Here is a 21426-nt window from a genome sequence, read left to right as displayed (position 1 = left end):
AAACTTGGCCACTTCAGGATTCTGGAAGATGAATACAGAACTGGAGTGAATGTGTAATTCTTTGTAGGAACCCCGGTAAAAACCTCTGAGTTCTTTCTCTCTTTTTTGATTGATTTTTACATGGGAAACAGAGTCTTAATATGTTCCTCTGTCTGTCCTGGATAGACCTAGCATCCAACTCAGTGAAATAAGATGTGAGTTGTTCGTACAACTTCTCTGATGTGTGCTAGTACTACTTGGTTCTTTCTGTCTCTCTCTGTGTGTCTTTCTCTCTGTCTCTCTCTTTCTCTCTCATAATTAGCATTTCTCTTGAAAAGTTATATCCTATTCAATGAGCATTCAATTTCCTTCTAAGATGACTTGGTAATTCCATTAGAACTTCTGGGTCAAGAAATAAGTGGGGGAATTACCAGAATCATACAACTATATTGTCAATGAGGCATACATTTACAGTGATGTCAGTATCATGGTTTCTGATGTACACATGTATGGGATATTTTAGGATGTGGTGACTTATGATGATGTGAATGTGAACTTCACTCAAGAAGAGTGGGCTATGCTGGATCCTTTACAGAAGAGTCTCTACAAAGATGTGATGCTGGAGACCTATAAGAACCTCACTGCTATAGGTAAGATTGTGGATTTTCTTTCACTTTTTAAAATAAGGGGAAAACTGTTTTCTGCAATTCCAGTTAAGAATGAGGTGAATAAATCAGGTTCACTAAAGATAGTAACTTAAATTTTGCCTAATATTCAATGATATATCATACACTTTCACGTACTATATTTTAGGCTGCAACTGGAAAGACCATAATATTGAAGAACATTTTCAAAGTTTCAGAAGACCTGGAAGGTAATTGTCATGTGCAAGTTGGTATAGATCTGCCTCTAAAGAAATGTTACTGTGTCCTAGAAGTTTTAAAGATAAGCAACAGTGTAAAAAGAAAAGCACTTCTTTAAGTGTATAGTTTATTAAATTCTCACAAATCTATGTACCTCAGTGTCAGGTGTCTGATTTTTGTTTACAAGGCTTTCCTCTAAGAAAGAAGACAAGGAAACAATGTCTACAGATATTACCATTCAAATCAGAGCCACATTACAGTTACTCTGTAGAAATGCCAATCTATTTAGTCTCATGCCACTCACATATTGCAGTGTGTGTGTGTACATATATATGATATATATTATAGGTGATAAGTATATGTTTCTAATGAGCAAATATTTCATGGTAAAGCTGATTACTCATAAAGTAACATTTCTAAGTTTAAGTTAAAGTGGCAGTTTATGTGAATCAAGAATGTTGTTGGGGAAAAACATACCACATGCCTATGATCAACAAAAAGTCAAACTGTGTGAATTCAGTGTGGAAATCTTTTATTTCTTATTCTTCTTTTAATGCCACAATGGATACAAGCCATGTGGGCATAGGCATATTGGAAGAAGCAATGTACTTCTCATTCTCTCTCCTAGAACAATTAAAATATATGTAGTAGTCCCCATTTGAACAGACTTTCTCTGTGTGGTACAAGTTTATAATTAGTTGGTTTTCCAACTTCATTGAGAATATATCCATAAACTCACACTGCAGAAAATCCCTATGAGTACTAGAAATGTGGAAATTCTTTTCTGTTTGTCCTGGTTCACTTGCCAATGTAGTATGCAAGTGTATATTTCACAATATAGGAAAATTTATGCATGTACTCAGTGTGGTAAAGCTCTGAGTTCTTCCATTTCTCTTAAAATATGTAAAAAAAATTCATAAGGTAAAAGGATGCTACAAATGTGAGCCATGTAATGACACTCTTACCATTATAGGTATGGGAAACAACCCATAATAAAGGGGAAACCATGAATGTAAACAAAGTGATTAAAACTTTAAGATGTGATTCCTCTTTACAATTTGAGCAAATTATAAAATTAATTCCTATAGATAAAAAGATTCATTGGTGTAGTGATTGTGGTAAACCTTTTACATGTGCCAATTATCTTTGCAGGCATGAAAAAAGTCGTACTGGAGTGAAACCCTCTGAATATTCTCACTGTGGTAAAGCCTTTGCATGTCACAGTTATCATCAAAGGCATGAAAGAATTCATACTGGAGAGAAACCCTCTGAAGATATTCAGTATAGTGAAGACTTTGTACATCACAGACATCTCCAAATACATAAAAGAACACATTCTAGAGAGAAACCCTACAAATATGACCAATGTGATAAAGCCTATTCACAACATAGTCATCTCGGAGGACATAAAAGAACACACACTGGAGAGAAACCTTATGAATGTAAGCCATGTGATAAACTTTGCATACCATTCTCAACTTCAAGATTGTGAAATAATTCATACTGGAGAGAAACATTACAACTGTAATGGATGTGATAAAGCCCTATTCACAACACAGTCATCTCCAAATACATAAAAGCAAACATCCTGGAGAGAAACCCTATGCATGTAAGCAGTGTGGTAAAGCCTTTACATACCATTCTGAACTTCAACATCATGAAAGATTTCATACTGGAGAGAAACCCTACAAATGTAATCAATGTGGTAAAGCCTTTGTACAACAGTGTAATCTTCGAATACACAAAATAATACATACTGGAGAGAAACCCTACAAATGCAATAAGTGTGATAAAGTCTATTCACGACACAGTACTCTCCAAATACATAAAAGCACACATACTGGAGAGAAACCCTATGAATGTGATCAATGTGGTAAAGCCTTTGCATATCACAGTTATCTCCAAGTACATAAAAGAATGCATACTGGAGAGAAACCCTATGCGTGTGATCAATGTGGTAAAGCCTTTGGATATCATGGTCATTTTCAAATACATCAAAGAACACATACAGGAGAGAAATCCTATGGATGTAGTCAGTGTGGTAAAGCATTTGCAGGTCAGAACGATCTTAAAAGACATGAAAGAATTCATACTGGAGAGAAACCCTACAAATGTAATGAATGTGGTAAAGCCTTTGCGTGTAACACTAGTCTCCGAATACACAAAGCAACCCATACTGGAGTGAAACCTTACGATTGTAAGCAATGTTGTAAATCCTTTGCCTCTCATGGTCAACTTCAAAAACATGAAAGAATTCATACTGGAGAGAAACCTTACAAATGTGGTCAATGTGGTAAAGCCTTTTCACAATCAAGCCACCTCCAACTACACAAAAGAACACATACTAAAGAGTAGCCCTGTGAATGTAACCAATGTGGTAATAAAGCCTTTACTGTGATCATCAAAGGTGTGGTGGTTTAAATATACTTGGCCCATAGCAAGTATGGCCTTTCTGGAATAGATGTGGCCTTTGAGGAAGTATGTCACTGGGGGGGGGGCGCTTTGAGATCCTATGCTTAAGCTCTACCCAGGGCAGAAGAGTCTTCTGGCTGCCTTCTGATCAAGATGGAGAACTCTCCTCCAGCACCATGTCTGCTTGGACACTGTCATTCTTCCCACCTTGATAATAGACTGAACCTCTGAATCTGTATACCATCCTCAATTAAATGTCCTTTTTAAGAGTTGCCTTAGTCATGGTGTCTTTTCACAGCATTAAAACCCAAATTAAGATAAACAGCATGAAAGATACCACACTAGAGAGAAACTATGAATGTATTGAATATGGTGAAGCCTTTGCACATTTCTATAGTTCTCACTATAACAAAAGTATTCGTACTTCCATTCACTGAACCCCTGTGAATGGAAGCAATGTACAGCCCTTCACATTTATCTGTGAATACAGGAAATAACACACACTAGAAAAAAGTCTTATAAATGGGCTCAGTGTGGTAAAGTCTTTGTGTTTTGAAATCTGCATAAATACTTAACATTTCAAAAACATGGTATAAGTAAATGCCAGGAGTTAATTGGAAACAAGCTGAGTTAGAAAGTTAGGGATTATGATTAGGGTGGTTGGGTGTGCAGTTAGTATTAGAAAGTTAGGTGTTAGGGTTAGAGATTAGGTTAGGGTTAGGGGATTTAGGACTGGGGGGATTATGTTAGCATGGTGGGGTTAGGGTTAGGTTGTGGGGATAGGGTTAGGGGGATAGAAAAAAAGAAAAAGGTGTGAATTTGAGGGAGGAAATGGGGGGAGGATGATTGTGGGAAAGGGAGGGATGAAAATGATATATAGTATTCACAAAATTCTCAGAAATTATCAAGTTAAAAATCATTTATTCCAATAAATTGGAAAACTCTGAAATAAAGTAAATAGACTTCTGAATGTATATGTATTACCAAAAGTAAATCATGAAGATATAAAAAAAAATTGAACAGCTTTGTAAAAAGCAGTTAGAGTGAAGTAGTGATCAAATATCTACCAAATAAAAAAAATTGCCAGACCTTCAATGAAATACTAACACAAATGCATCTCAAACGATTCTATTAAATAGCAAAGGAAGGGCACATTACAAAACTATGAAGCTAGGATTAGCCTGATACTGAAACCGGAAACAAACAAGCAAAAAAAAAAACAAACAAAAAATAAACACCAATCTCCAATATAAATGTATACAAAATTTCTTTTTTTTTTATTAACTTGAGTATTTCTTATATACATTTCGAGTGTTATTCCCTTTCCCGGTTTCAGGGCAAACATCACCCTCCCCCCTCCCCTTCCTTATGGGTGTTTCCCTTCCAGCCCTCCCCCCATTGCCGCCCTCCCCCCCACAGTCTAGTTCACTGGGGGTTCAGTCTTAGCAGGACCAAGGGCTGCCCCTTCCACTGGTGCTCTTACTAGGATATTCATTGCTACCTATGAGGTCAGAGTCCAGGGTCAGTCCATGTATAGTCTTTAGGTAGTGGCTTAGTCCCTGGAAGCTCTGGTTGCTTGGCATTGGTGTTCATAAGGGGTCTCTAGCCCCTTCAAGCTCTTCCAGTTCTTTCTCTGATTCCTTCAACAGGGGTCCTATTCTCAGTTCAGTGGTTTGCTGCTGGCATTCGCCTCTGTATTTGCTGTATTCTGGCTGTGCCTCTCAGGAGCGATCTACATCCGGCTCCTGTCAGTCTGCACTTCTTTGCTTCATCCATCTTGTCTAATTGGGTGGCTGTATATGTATGGGCCACATGTGGTGCAGGCTCTGAATGGGTGTTCCTTCAGTCTCTGTTTTAATCTTTGCCTCTCCCTTCCCTGCCAAGGGTATTCTTTTTCCTCATTTAAAGAAGGAGTGAAGCATTCACATTTTGATCATCCATCTTGAGTTTCATTTGTTCTAGGGATCTAGGGTAATTCAAGCATATGGGCTAATAGCCACTTATCAATGAGTGCATACCATGTATGTCTTTATGTGATTGGGTTAGCTCACTCAGGATGATATTTTCCAGTTCCAAACATTGGCCTACGAATTTAATAAACTCGTTTTTGATAGCTGAGTAATATTCCATTGTGTAGATGTACCACATTTTCTGTATCCATTCCTCTGTTCAAGATAATCTGGGTTCTTTCCAGTTTCTGGCTATTATATAAGGCTGCGATGAACATAGTGGAGCAAGTGTCTCTTTTATATGTTGAGGCATCTTTTGGGTATATGCCCAAGAGAGGTATAGCTGAATCCTCAGGCAGTTCAATGTCTAATTTTCTGAGGAACCTCCAGACTGCTTTCCAGAATGGTTTTACCAGTGTGCAATCCCACCAACAATGGAGGAGTGTTCCTCTTTCTCCACATCCTCGCCAGCATCTGCTGTCACCTGAGTTTTTGATCTTAGCCATTCTCACTGGTGTGAGGTGAAATCTCAGGGTTGTTTTGATTTGCATTTCCCTTATGACTAAAGATGTTGAACATTTCTTTAGGTGTTTCTCAGCCATTCGGCATTCCTCAGCTGTGAATTCTTTGTTTAGCTCTGAACCCCATTTTTTAATAGGGTTATTTGTTTCCCTGCGGTCTAACTTCTTGAGTTCTTTGTATATTTTGGATATAAGGCCTCTATCAGTTGTAGGATTGGTAAAGATCTTTGCCCAATCTGTTGGTTGCCGTTTTGTCCTAACCACAGTGTCCTTTGCCTTACAGAAGCTTTGCAGTTTTATGAGATCCCATTTGTCGATTCTTGATCTTAGAGCGTAAGCCATTGGTGTTTTGTTCAGGAAATGTTTTCCAGTGCCCATGTGTTCCAGATGCTTCCCTAGTTTTTCTTCTATTAGTTTGAGTGTGTCTGGTTGATGTGGAGGTCCGTGATCCACTTAGACTTAAGCTTTGTACAGGGTGATAAGGATGGATCGATCTGCATTCTTTTACATGTTGACCTCCACTTGAACCAGCACCATTTGTTGAAAATGCTATCTTTTTTCCATTGGATGGTTTTGGCTCCTTTGTCAAAAATCAAGTGATCATAGGTGTGTGGGTTCATTTCTGGGTCTTCAATTCTATTCCATTGGTCTATCTGTCTGTCTCTGTACCAGTACCATGCAGTTTTTATCACTATTGCTCTGTAATACTGCTTGAGTTCAGGGATAGTGATTCCCCCTGAAGTCCTTTTATTGTTGAGGATAGCTTTAGCTATCCTGGGTTTTTTGTTATTCCAGATGAATTTGCAAATTGTTCTGTCTAACTCTTTGAAGAATTGGATTGGTATTTTGATGGGGATTGCATTGAATCTGTAGATTGCTTTTGGTAAAATGGCCATTTTTACTATATTAATCCTGCCAATCCATGAGCATGGGAGATGTTTCCATCTTCTGAGGTCTTCTTCAATTTCTTTCCTCAGTGTCTTGAAGTTCTTATTGTACAGATCTTTTACTTGCTTGGTTAATGTCACACCGAGGTACTTTACATTATTTGGCTCTATTATGAAGGGTGTCGTTTCCCTAATTTCTTTCTCGGCTTGTTTCACTTTTGTATAGAGGAAGGCAACTGATTTATTTGAGTTAACTTTATACCCAGCCACTTTGCTGAAGTTGTTTATCAGCTTTTATAGTTCTCTGGTGGAACTTTTGGGATCACGTAAATATACTATCATATCATCTGCAAATAGTGATATTTTGACTTCTTCTTTTCCGATCTGTATCCCCTTGATCTCCTTTTGTTGTCTGATTGCTCTGGCTAGAACTTCAAGAACTATATTGAATAAGTAGGGAGAGAGTGGGCAGCCTTGTCTAGTCCCTGATTTTAGTGGGATTGCTTCAAGTTTCTCTCCATTTAGTTTAATGTTAACAACTGGTTTGCTGTATATGGCTTTTACTATGTAGTTTAGGTATGGGCCTTGAATTCCTATTCTTTCCAGGACTTTTATCATGAAGGGGTGTTGAATTTTGTCAAATGCTTTCTCAGCATCTAATGAAATGATCATGTGGTTCTGTTCTTTCAGTTTGTTTATATAATGGATCACGTTGATGGTTTTCTGTATATTAAACCATCCCTGCATGCCTGGGACGAAGCCTACTTGATCATGGTGGATGATTGTTTTGATGTGCTCTTGAATTCGGTTTGCCAGAATTTTATTGAGTATTTTTGCGTCGATATTCATAAGGGAAATTGGTCTGAAGTTCTCTTTCTTTGTTGGGTCTTTGTGTGGTTTAGGTATAAGAGTAATTGTGCCTTCGTAGAAGGTATTCGGTAGTGATCCGTCTGTTTCAATTTTGTGGAATAGTTTGGATAGTATTGGTATGAGGTCTTCTATGAAGGTCTGATAGAATTCTACACTACACAATTCTGCCCACGGGCTTCTCTGCAGCGGCAGCAACCAGGCTACAAAATTTCTTTAAAGATAACTGCAAACTCTTCAATAATATATCGAAAAATAACCATGATCAAGTTGGTTTATTCCAGAGATTAGTGCTGGCTCAATATGTCAATACATTTTATAAATTTCACAAATCTCTTTTTTTTGATAGAGTAGAAATCATAACATTTTGATAGACATGTAAGGCTTTTGACAAAGCCAACATCAATCATGTCGAGAAACTCAGGATATAAGAAACACATCTCACCATAATATATATGGCAAGCAGTAGTAAGCCTTATCAACCAATAAAATTTTATTGACAGATCTGGGAAATAATCCCATTCATTACAATTTAAAAATCCAAGCCCCCACCCCAAATCTCTTGATCTAAACCTGACCAAGGAAGTGAAAGACCTCTATAATGAAAACTTAAGATAATGAATAAAGAAATTAAAAAGGACACTAGAAGAGGGAAAGACTTTGCATGCTCATGGGATGGCCATACTTCCAAAATCTGTCTACAGAATCAATGCAAATTATGGGGGAATATTGTCAAAATACATTACTGTCAACATCTAGTGCATTGGGGGGCCTGGGTACAGTCTCAAACATCCAGGACACAGGGATCCAAACAAACGTCAGAAGAAACTACACACAGTTGCAAGCTTTATTAATCCTTATATAGATATGAATATGCATTACTTCAATTTCCATTTTGGCAAGATACCATAAGATCATTATTCCCATGATACCAGGAGCAACTAAGGCAAGACTAAACAAAGAAATAAGACTAAACAAAGGCTTCTCAAAAATTCACATAACAAATCACCCCTCTTCTTATTATCAAAATATACTCACCATTACAAAGAGATCATGAGAACCACTTCCACAGAAACAGGACACAATAAAACATAGTTTAAAGCCAAGTGAGAAAAACATTTTCTTCTCAAGGGCGACATTCCAGCCCCTACTTCCACCTGTCACCAGTCCTTACTTGACCCTGCCTGGGAGCTGCATCTCTATGTCTTAACACATTACATAATGCATGATAACACTAATAAATCCCAATATTCGGTATAATAAGTATTAAGAAATTTTTGAAAATTTTACTATAGATCCAAGCTGGTTTTAGAAACACACACATTCATACACATGCCTGTGACAAAACTGCAAAACACCAGTCAGGCATATGATGTTCTATCAGTAAGCCCAGCTCTGTTTAGGTGGAGCCCTGGGATTAATTGATAAGACAGCTTAGCCTAAATTATTGATCTCAAGTGACAGACCCAGCTTCAAAAACAAGGTAGATATTACCTGAGTCAACATTTGGTCAAGAGATGTATGCAAACATATATAAACACACACTATATACAAATGGAACATAATTCAGACTAAAAGCTGTGGCACATGCCAGAACATAGATGCCCCAAGGAATTTACACAAAAAGATATAACCCAATTGCCAAGAGACAAATATTATATGATATTTGTACAAGGAGCCTAAAGATAACAAATTGGAAGCAATGGAAAGCAGCGTGGTGGTTGCCAAGGGCAATGAGAGGGAGAAGTGAAGAGCTGGTATTTACTAAATATAGATTTTCAGTTTGAAATGGTAAAAGAATTGTGGTGATGGATGGGAATCATAATCTCACAATACTGTGAATGTACCTAATGCCACTCCACTGTCAACTTAGATAAAAATGACAGTTTTTGTATTATGTATATTTTACAAGAATGATAAATAAAAGGTCTTCCCTCACCATAAAGTGAGGTCTTTGTTTTTTAAGATTTAGTTATTTATTTTATGTATATGAATACACTGTAGCTGTCTCCAGACACACCTGAAGAGGGCATCAGATCCCATTACAGATGGTTGTGAGCCACCATGTGGTTGCTGGGAATTGAACTCAAGATCTCTGGAAGAGCAGCCAGTGCTCCTCACCACTGAGCCATCTCTCCAACCCAAGCGAGGTCTTTCTGAGGTATCTGTTGAAATCTCAAAGAAAACTCTTTGAGTGACTTAGTGTAATGGAGGCAGCTGTTGGCTGTGAGGTGCTGAGAAGAAGGCAGAATCATAGAGAAGCCTGAGTGCTCTGCACAACACTAACTCCCAGGCAGTACTTAGTTTATTTTCCTTTATAAAACTTTACAGCTCTCTGCACCCAAATCCTGTGGGAGGGAGAGCTAAACCTTCAGAGAGGCAGACAAGCCTGGGAAACCAGAAGAGACTGCTCTCTGCACACACATCTCGGATGCCAGAGGAAAAAGCCAAAGACCATCTGGAACCCTGGTGCACTGAAGCTCCCGGAAACGGCAGCACAGGTCTTCCTGGTTGCTGCCGCTGCAGAGAGCCTGTGGGCAGCACCCCACGAGCGAACTTGAGCCTCGGGACCACACGTAAGACCATCTTTTCTGCTGCAAGAAAGCTGCCGGGTGAGCTTGGGACACACGGAAGCAGAATTCCTCTAGGACCGGGCACGTCCTGTTTTTACCGGAAGTCCCACAACCACAGATCCCGGCCCGCAGCAGCTCTCGGCTCCCAGACCCCGTGAGAGAGATACCCAACCGCCTGGTCAGGTGGGCAATCCTGAGGCTGCAGAGCGGAAAAAGACCGCCAACACTGCTCACCCCTGCCCACATCCCTGGCCCAAGAAGAAACTGTATAAGGCCTCTGGGCTCCCGTGGGGGAGGGCCCAGGAGCGGCAGGACCCCTGCCTGAGACACCGCCGGAACCTGAAAGAAACAGACCAGATAAACAGTTCTCTGCACCCAAATACTGTGGGAGGGAGAGTTAAACCTTCAGAGAGGCAGACGAGCCTGGGAAACCAGAAGAGACTGCTCTCTGCACACACATCTCGGATGCCAGAGGAAAAAGCCAAAGACCATCTGGAACCCTGGTGCACTGAAGCTCCCGGAAACGGCGGCACAGGTCTTCCTGGTTGCTGCCACTGCAGAGAGCCCGTGGGCAGCACCCCACGAGCGAACTTCAGCATCGGGACCACAGGTAAGACCAAATTTTCTGCTGCAAGAAAGCTGCCTGGTGAACTCAAGACACAGGCCCACAGGAACAGCTGAAGACCTGTAGAGAGGAAAAACTACACGCCCAAAAGCAGAACACTCTGTCCCCATAACTGACTGAAAGAGAGGAAAACAGGTCTACAGGACTCCTGACAGACAGGCTTATAGGAGAGTCTAGCGACTGTCAGAAATAGCAGAACAAAGTAACACTAGAGATAATCTGATGGCGAGAGGCAAGCGCAGGAACCCAAGCAACAGAAACCAAGACTACATGGCAGCATCGGAGCCCAATTCTCCCATCAAAACAAACATGGAATATCCAAACACACCAGAAAAGCAAGATCTAGTTTCAAAATCATTTTTGATCATGATGCTGGAGGACTTCAAGAAAGACGTGAAGAACTCCCTTAGAGAACAGGTAGAAGCCTACAGAGAGGAATCGCAAAAATGCCGGAAAGAATTCCAGGAAAACATAAATAAACAAGTAGAAGCCCATAGAGAGGAGACACAAAAATCTCTGAAAGAATTCGAGGAAAACACAATCAAACAGTTGAAGGAATTAATAATGGAAATAGTAGCAATCAAGAAAGAACACATGGAAACAAGCCTGGATATAGAAACCCAAAAGAAGAGACAAGGAGCTGTAGATCCAAGCTTCAGCAACAGAATAAAAGAGATGGAAGAGAGAATCTCAGGAGCAGAAGATTCCATAGAAATCATTGACTAAACTGTCAAAGATAATGTAAAGCGGAAAAAGCTACTGGTCCAATACATACAGGAAATCCAGGACTCAATGAGAAGATCAAACCTAAGGATAATAGGTATAGAAGAGAGTGAAGACTCCCAGCTCAAAGGACCAGTAAATATCTTCAACAAAATCATAGAAGAAAACTTCCCTAACCTAAAAAAAGAGATACCCATAGACATACAAGAAGCCTACAGAACTCCAAATAGATTGGACCAGAAAAGAAAAACCTCCCATCACATAATTGTCAAAACACCAAATGCACAAAATAAAGAAAGAACATTAAAAGCAGTAAGGGAAAAAGGTCAAGTAACATATAAAGGCAGGCCTATCAGAATCACACCAGACTCCTCGCCAGAAACTATGAAGGCCAGAAGATCCTGCACTGATGTCATACAGACCCTAAGAGAACACAAATGCCAGCCCAGGTTACTGTATCCAGCAAAACTCTCAATTAACATAGATGGAGAAACCAAGATATTCCATGACAAAACCAAATTTACACAATATCTTTCTACAAATCCAGCACTACAAAGGATAATAAATGGTAAAGCCCAACATAAGGAGGCAAGCTATACCCTAGAAGAAGCAAGAAACTAATCGTCTTGGCAACAAAACAAAGAGAATGAAAGCACACAAACATAACCTCACATCCAAATATGAATATAACTGGAAACAATAATCACTATTCCTTAATATCTCTCAATATCAATGGCCTCAACTCCCCAATAAAAAGACATAGATTAACAAACTGGATACGCAACGAGGACCCTGCATTCTGCTGCCTACAGGAAACACACCTCAGAGACAAAGACAGACACTACCTCAGAGTGAAAGGCTGCAAAACAACTTTCCAAGCAAATGGTCAGAAGAAGCAAGCTGGAGTAGCCATTCTAATATCAAATAAAATCAATTTCCAACTAAAAGTCATCAAAAAAGATAAGGAAGGACACTTCATATTCATAAAAGGAAAAATCCACCAAGATGAACTCTCAATCCTAAATATCTATGCCACAAATACAAGGGCACCTACATACGTAAAAGAAAACTTACTAAAGCTCAAAACACACATTGCACCTCACACAAAAATAGTGGGAGATTTCAACACCCCACTCTCATCAATGGACAGATCATGGAAACAGAAATTAAACAGTGATGTCCACAGACTAAGAGAAGTCATGAGTCAAATGGACTTAACGGATATTTATAGAACATTCTATCCTAAAGCAAAAGGATATACCTTCTTCTCAGCTCCTCATGGTACTTTCTCCAAAATTGACCATATAATTGGTCAAAAAACGGGCCTCAACAGGTACAGAAAGACAGGAGCCGGATGTAGATCGCCCCTGAGAGACACAGCCAGAATACAGCAAATACAGAGGCGAATGCCAGCAGCAAACCACTGAACTGAGAATAGGTCCCCCGTTGATGGAATCAGAGAAAGAACTGGAAGAGCTTGAAGGGGCTAGAGACCCCAAAAGTACAACAATGTCAAGCAACCAGAGCTTCCAGGGACTAACCCACTACCTAAAGACTATACATGGACTGACCCTGGACTCTGACCCCATTGGTAGCAATGAATATCCTAGTAAGAGCACCAGTGGAAGGGGAAGCCCTGGGTCCTGCTAAGACTGAACCCCCAGTGAACTAGACTATAGGGGGGAGGGCGGCAATGGGGGGAAGGTTGGGAGGGGAACACCCATAAGGAAGGGGAGGGGGGAGGGCGATGTTTGCCCGGAAACCGAGAAAGGGAATAACACTCGAAATGTATATAAGAAATACTCAAGTTAATAAAAAAAAAAAAAACTTTACAGAATGAAATTTTATGCCTATCTGTTTTGGTTGATTAATCACACGTACTTTCACAAGAAGTCAGCATTAGATGCTTCCTTTGTCCTCAAATGTCTTTTTCTTTTCTTTCTTTTTTAAGGTTTGTCACTAAGGCTAGGGTGTGTGAAACCCTTGGATGCACTGGTGGTGGCCTGCAACATGCAATGATTTCTTTATTCACTAAATGTCTGTGCCATCTTTGGCTGTGGAGAGATGTTCAAATTCATAAGAAAATATAGTCAGTGCTTCTTTAGAGATTTCCCCTAACATTTCATGTAACAAACATCAGTTTATTACTCCCAGGATGGCGAGCCACCTCAAGACAGGATAAGCAGTGAACAACACAACACTTAGCATTCGATATTGAGCGACTCAGATTCCAGCTCTGAGTCCCAGACCACTGGAGCGCTAGACAGCGTCCTAGAACCTTCATCTGCAAAACTGACTAAATAGCACATACCTTTCAGGATTACTACAAAATTAAGGGTGAAACATGTAAAACTGTGCAGGCCCTGTCTCTTAATGGATACTAAATAAGCAAATATTAGTCACTATTTCTATCCCTGGTGTTAGTGTCATTAGAGAGCCTGTGCAGGATAGGGAACAACAGTAAGTGTTCACTGGTAAACTTTTTTCCCCCACATCATAAGGAATAATGAGAGATTGAGACTAAGACAACTCTAGCAATTAGCATTTTGGGTTGATTTCAATGATACCCTTTTATTTGGTCTTTTTAACTCTGAACTTTGCTAATATTAAACCCATCTTTTTATCTGTTTTTAAAAACAAATTCATGTAAAATGTAATACTAAAGCAATCTGACAACTGCTTTTTCTTTTTTTAATTATTTATTTATTTTTAGTATGTGTGTGGGAGTGTGGGGGCCCCTCAGAAACTAGAAGTATCTGGTCCCCTGGAGCTGGAGTTAGAAGCAGCTGTGAAACTTCCAATGTGGGTGCTGGGAGTCAGGTCTCGATCCTCTTCAATGGCAGTCTGTACTCTTAACCACTGAGCCATCTCTTCAGCACCATAACTGCTTCTCTTAGTAAAGAAAGGAATACCTGTTTTAAAATTGTATCACATTACATGGTAAGGATTATCACAAACAATAGATGCTGTTAAAAAAGAAATACAGGTTGTGATTTAGCAATTAAGAGCTAGAAGACATGCACAGTGCAACAGGTGTCCCTCTCGTTTTGCCTCTGTCAGATTTGCATCAGATGTATAATGGAGCCATCACTCAGGTGGGAGGTTCTCAAAGACTGGACACAATATTGCCCACCAAGTTTGCAGAGCAAATGCATGTTGTCCCAAATTATTGTATATTCTTCAAGCCTGTGACCTTCCCTAAATGATTTTTACTGTTTGTTGTAATTTGTTTTCCATGCTGTGGTAAACACAAAGATCAACACCAACTCGAGGGTTTTATTTATTCTGTTTCACAACTTATAGTTTATCAAGAAGGGAAATCAGGGCAGTAACTCTGGCAAGCAGGAACCTGGAAGCAGGAATTATAGCAGAGACCACCAAGGAATGCTGCTCCCGATGGTTGGCTCAGCTTGTTTTTTCAGATGACCCAGGACCCAGGGGTCACATTGCCCACAATTCATTGGGCTTTCTCACATCCACAATTAATCAAGAAAATGCCCAACATATTTGCACACAGGCCAGTCTGATGGAGGTCTTTTCTCAATTAAGAAGTCCTCTTTGAAGATGAGCCTCACTTGTATAAGGTTGACAATAAAAACAAAACAAAACAAAAAAGCTCACAACAACAAGAGAAAAACCCAGCATGTTGTTTTGTGATGTTTCCTGTATTTCACTTCCCCTAGAAAGAGTGGGGCCCAAAAGCTTCTGAATCATATCGGGCTGTACTAAAGTACAATAATGCATTTACTCATTTTTCTCCCATTTAATTTATCTTAGATATTTTATCCCAGCAAATCTTCAGAGGACAGAGGGGAAATTCTATGCTGCATATCAGCTCAGTTACTTACCAATGGCAAAATTTTTAGTACAGTTTTTTTTTTTTTAAATTCAGGGGTATGGTTTTTCTGAACAGAAAGAACTGCACTAAGTTCATTATTACACACCAAATAGCTTTGAGAATAGGTTTGATAATGCTTTTTTTTAAAGAAAAACTTTTAAAGATTTTATTTATTTAAGACACACCAGAAGAGAGTACTGGATCACATTAGAGATGATTGTGAGCCACCATGTGTGTGGGAACTGAACTCAGAACCTCTGAAGGAGAAGTCAGTGCTCCTAACCCCTGAGCCATTTCTCCAGCCTTTGATAATGTTTCTTAATGAATCCATCCTATAATTACAGGGTAAAACAATATTTGCTTTCAAAACTTAAACAGTTGTGAAGACATTCAATAACAACTAATATTTCATTCATGGTTTGTGAAGCTGCTTTTGCATGTCTACTGCTTAGTAAAGTTGTAGTGGATACATTTTTTATTGGATTTTTTATTTACATTTCAAATGTTATTTATTCCCTTTCCTGGTTTCCCAGAGATAAGCACCCTATTCCATCCTCCTCCCCTTCTTCTGTAAGGGTGTTCGCCTTCCCCAACCAACCCCTCTTCCTGCCTCCCCACCCTGATGTTCCACTACACTGGTTCAGCCTTGGCAGGACCAAGGGCTTCTCCTCCCATTGGTGCCCAAAAAGGCCATCCTCTGCCTCATATGCAGCTTGAGCCATAGGTCTGTCCAAAGTGTTTTGGGTAGTGGTTTAGTCCCTGGAAGCTATGGTTGGTTGGTATTGTTGTTCTTAGGAGGTTGTAAACCCCTTTGACTCCTTCAGTTCTTTCTCTAGTTCTTCCAATGGGGACCCCGTTCTCTCAGTTCAGTAGTTGGCTGCTAGCATTAGCCTCCGTATTTGTCATGCTCTGGCTGAGCCTCTTCGGAGACAGCTATATCAGGCTCCTGTCAGCATCCATCTTTTAGCTTCATCAATATTGTCTAATTTTGGTGGCTGTATATATATGGGCTGGATCCCCAGGTGTGGCGGGCTCAGAATGGCTGTTCCTTCAGTCTCTGCTCAAAACTTTGTCTCCATATCCCCACCTATGAGTATTTTTGTTCCCCCTTTTAAAGAGGGTCCTTCTTCTTCAGCTTCATGTGGTCTGTGGATTATATCTTGGATAATTCAGCTTTTGGGCTAATACCCATTTACCAGTGAGAGCACACCATGTGTGGTTGTGTGTGTGTGTGTGTGTGTGTGTGTGTGTGTGTGTGTGTGGTTACCTCACTCAGGATGATATTTTCTAGTTCCATCCATTTGCCTATGAATTTAATGATGTCATTGTTTTTGATAGCTGAGTAATATTCCATTGTGTTGATGTACCACATTTTCTGTATCCATTCCTCTCTTGAAGGGCATCTGGGTTCTTTCCAGCTTCTGGCTATTATAAATAAGACTACTATGAACATAGTGGAGCATGTGTCTTTGCTATTTGTTGGAGCATCTTTTGGGTATATGCCCAGGAGAGGTATAGCTGGGTCCTCAGGTATTACTATGTATAACTTTCTGAGGAACCTTCAGACTGATTTCCAGAGTGGTTGCACCAGTCTCCAATCCCACCAACAATGGAGGAGTGTACCTCTTTCTCCACATCCTCGCTAGCATCTGTTGTCATCTGAGTTTTTTTTTTTTTAATCTTAGCCATTCTAACTGGTGTGAGGTGGAATCTCAGGGTTGTTTTGATTTACATTTCCTTGATGACTAAGGATGCTGAACATTTCTTTAGGTGCTTCTTAGACTTTCCATATTCCTCAGCTGATAATTCTTTGTTTAGCTCTGTACCCCCTTATTTAATAGGGTTATTTGGCTTTCTGGAGCCTAACTTCTTGAGTTCTTTGTATATTTTGTCAAACATTAAGTGACCATAGGTGTGTGGGTTCTTTTTTGGATCTTTAATTCTATTGCATTGATCTACCTGTCTGTCTCTGTACCAATACCATACATTTTTTATCACTATTGCTCTGTAATACTGCTTGAATTCATGGATGGTGATTCCCCCAGAAGTTCTATTATTATCGAGGATAGTTTTCGAGGGACCACAGGGTGATGTGATTTTGCGGCTTCGGCAGATTTCCAAGTTACAAGTATGTAGCCTCATGGAGTACTCATGAGGGTGGCTCTGTCCTCAGAAAAGAGACATTCCTTCTATCCTGAGAACACAGCAAGAAGATTGAAGTCGGGGAATGGACATCTGTGGACCCCAGCAAACACCTAACCTGGCATCCTGACTTAGTATTTCTGGTGTTTCTGTGCTGAAAATTTATGTGACTTTTTATAATGACAGACAATCTCTGTTGGGTTCCTGAAGAGGAAATATGCATGTGTCATGCACCATCTGCAAAGCAGTCTATAATGATGTATAGATGGCAGCTTTATGAGCTCAAAGACAAAGGCCCACATGGTACTGTAGAAGTGGGGCAATACCCTTTGTCCCCAGTTCCTTATTTCTAGCTCTACTCCTTCTATTAGATGTCCTGCTAAAGTGGAAGATATTTCTCTGTAACTATATTTTTCTTACTACTATCTTCTGTCACCTATTTTTTATTTAAATTAAAAGAGCATTCTATCTTCAACTTTCTAATCAAACCATATATTCTGAACCCAAAAAGAAAAATAAATTTAAGATAGTAGCATGAGACAAATGTCTTTTTATTACAAAGAACACCTTCCCTAATAAGGAACTAATAGAACAGTCAAATTATGTGTTCCCTAGAATTACCTTTATGAGTCAGAAGCATTAAAGAAAAGTATTTTGCTTTCCAAAATATATTCTGTATTTTACAAGCACTAGTTACTGGTGCTTGTAAAATACAGCAGAGCCAGCCTCTAATAAGAAATATGTGAGGTCAAACACAAGCGAAATCACTTCTTTTATGTTCAAATCCCCAATCTTTATTTAGCTTTTATGTTCTTACCCTTTCTTTGGCATTGTTTACAATTAATTTCAAACATTAATTTTTAAGTGCTACCCCCACTTGAAAGCAGTCCCCTTCCTTCCCATCTTTTTTCTTCCCTTTCTTGTCTCCTTTTTCTCTTTTCTGTTTTTTTTTCCTTTGGGACAAGTTCTCCGTATGTAGCTCAGGCTGGTCTCAAACTCTCCACTATTCTACCTTAGCCTCCCAAGCTGTAGATATGTAGGCTTGCAATACCACATGAGTGTGTGGCAACCTTTTCATTCAAACAGATTCTCTTTTCTGTATCAGTGATTGCTTTTCCTTTATATAGTAGGCTACACTTAACTTTCTTTCCCTCTCTGATTATTTTTAAATTCTTAATTTGATTAATTACTTTATTTTTACGATTTCCTTCTATTCCCAGAACCTCTCCTAGGAAAGACAGAACAAATCATGGTGCTCCCAAACTCAGAATGACTTACAGATAGAAATCCCAAGTGTTTGTTGTGCCGTTCAAGGCCCTTCAAGCCATCTGTAAGGAGCTTTTCTGTTTTCTGTTGATATTTTCCACCCACATGGAGCTGCCTCCTCTGTCTGCCCAGTGCCTACAAGGAGCCCTCAGGAGCTGGCATTCTTCACTGGCTCATTCCTTCTTTCTTCTCTGGATTCTCTATCCTCTAATCCCCAGGACATCCTGTGATGTCTCCCATTCTCTTGCATTCAGTAATTGCCAATCCACTGCACTCTTCCCAACTCTCCTACCCAACACTCCTCTTTTGTTCAGTCCTGCTGTATGTTGGCCTGAAGCTGTTTGCATTCTAATGTTAATTCTGCTCCCTGAGCGGGCTGCCCAAGGCCAGGAGTCCATCAAGTACCTAAGTGATCTCAGGTGAACCTTCTCCCCATTTTAACTGGACAATAAAGGCTAGAGTCTGTGATTGGGGAAAGGTGGGATTGCAGGTTCAATAGTGGGGGAAGAGAGGAGAAGAGGACAAGAGGGGAAGGAGAGAGGACAGCAGGAGGAGGAAGCAGGATGGATCAGAACCGTCTGGCCAGGAGAAACCGCAAGTACGAAGGGTGTCTTACAGCTGGGGAATAAATTAGTATTGTGTTGTATCTGACCAATCTAGGCATATAGTTTATAATTCTAACAATTGTGTGTTTTTTATATTGGCTTATTGGGTTTGGAAATTCCAGTAACACCGTCCTTCTCTAATTCCAGATGTTCTTTCTTCTACCTTCCTCAAAGGATTGTTGGTTTTTCCTAAAGGGCAGTGCCCTCTTGTTGCTTTGTAAGTCATAGATGTTTAAAACATTTTTGACAGATCTGGAAGGTCACCAAGCATTATGGTTGAGAGAACTAGACCCCAACTCAGGCCACAGAGTCTTGGGGGAATGAGAAGTTGAACTTACAGAAATAGGCTGCCTTAATAAATCAGCCTGATCTCATTTTTTCCTAAACAGAAGGGTTCACATATGTATTATTGAACTAGCCTTTTAGTGTAGAATCTTACAAATATGGGAAAATCCAGAAAAAAATCCAAATAAAACATGCCTCTCTATTCAAATAGAAATCATCGTGTCAGTTTAATATACCAGCTTAATACCATATATAGATCATTATACATACATATATATATATATAGAGAGAGAGACAGACAGACAGAGACAGAGACAGAGACAGAGACAGCTTTCATTTAAATACATGTTAAAGAATCATAGCAGTAGAAATTTTGTCTATACCCATTACTTGATATGCAATACCTCATTTATAATACACACTGCTTACTAGAGGAACAATGGATAGAGGTGAAGAGATTATGAGGACAACAGATTGAGGTTGTGTAATCCTCAAAATTAACCTGTACGCGTTACCTGCCCAGGGACCAGGTAACTTCCTGGAAAGCTGGAAGTTGTACTTTTTAGAAAATAACAAAGTCCCATGGGAAAATAGCTGTCCTATAGGTTTGTCCTTATAAACCCCTGCAACACATGGCTCGAGGCCATTCTCAGCTGGGAAATTCTAGGAAATGGTCCTCAGCAAAGTCTATCCCTTGGTCAATATTTAATATGTAAAGATTTCTTTAAATTTGGCTCAAAATGGTGGAGCTGGTTTTTCTGGCCAACTTTGGGATTAACCCGTTCATGTAGAATAGTTCTCCTACCATCATTACAATTGTTAATTTGATTACCAAGGACACCTAGGGCCTTAGGTAAGGAGTTCTGTTATCAGGTGAAATGATACAACAGGAGAATAACCCCAATTAAATGACTGTAAAGTATAACACATGCCCAGATCCCTAGGAGTCCTGAGAAAGGCCAAGGCCCAGCAGCAACTCCCTGACCTCCCCAATTTTATTATGAACCAGGAGTCAGTCTTCTCACTGTGCTTGACTCTGGATGGGTTTTGTCCAGGGCTATGTACGAAGAGGACAGCATCCAAGCTTGGCAAGGGTAGCTTTAGACAAACTGTTTTCTGTTGTGAACTTTTTAATGCACCCAAGTGAATAAAACCATCCTTACAGTATCTACTGCAGATATCCATCCCTTCCATGCTCAATTGGCCAAACCTAGTCCAGGTTTTGACAAGGGATTGTCAAGTTTGGTGGGAACCAATCATTGTTTACCTGAGTCTCAGAGCACACCTGGGGCTTTGACAGGAAGAGAGTAGCCATCTAGACAATGAATGTAACTATATCAGGGTCATGGCATTTCAGCTGCCCCAAGAGCTTTGCTACAAAAGAACACATAAGGCAAATGGCCCTGAAGGCAACCCCCCAGTGCATTGTTTATTTTGAATAAAAATAACAAAGCCTTTTCTTGCTTGTGAGATACTATGTCAGGAAATTAACCATCCTCTCTCTGCATTTAGCAGATTGCACTTTTAGTAATTCATTTTAATAGATCACACCAACTTCTTGAAATCCATTTCTGTTTCAAAAAATAAAAGATAAAAATAGATCGTAACTGACAGGAACCATGGTCATATTTTCAGTAATTGTGCTACAAGCATTTTACAGTAAGCGGATTTTTAATGTGGAAAACTGTATGAACTCTGTGGCTAAGTAGGGGTGAGATGACTTAATAGAGGGTGCTATGCACTCACATTTGTATGAACTCAAAGTCTGTCCCATAAAAATGCTTGGGTTGTCAAAATATGCCTGGGTTGTTAAACTATGCCATTATCCTGGATGTTGTGTCTCAGATGTGTATACAACTCTTTCTACATTGCTGGCTGCACGTACACAGAA

At 39.7% G+C, this 21426-nt stretch overlaps 1 long non-coding RNA gene and 1 pseudogene across 2 annotated transcripts in view; one reads left to right on the top strand and one right to left on the bottom strand.

Moving 5' to 3' along the window:
• The window catches only part of Nid2-ps16 (nidogen 2, pseudogene 15), a 1080338-nt pseudogene that overhangs the window by 110508 nt on the left and 948404 nt on the right, over positions 1 to 21426 (bottom strand).
• Positions 472 to 2290, top strand: LOC148006400 (uncharacterized). Its single transcript, XR_015684160.1, has 3 exons — positions 472 to 629; positions 793 to 853; positions 1995 to 2290. It is a non-coding gene; the product is annotated as an uncharacterized LOC148006400 (long non-coding RNA).

This window comes from Rattus norvegicus, chromosome 3 (assembly GCF_021556685.1).
Source record: "Rattus norvegicus strain SHRSP/BbbUtx chromosome 3, alternate assembly SHRSP_T2T, whole genome shotgun sequence".
In the NCBI taxonomy this organism is placed as follows: Eukaryota; Metazoa; Chordata; class Mammalia; order Rodentia; family Muridae; genus Rattus; species Rattus norvegicus.
The sequence above is the reverse complement of the archived record's forward strand: the minus strand, read 5'-3'. Positions and strand labels throughout refer to the sequence as shown.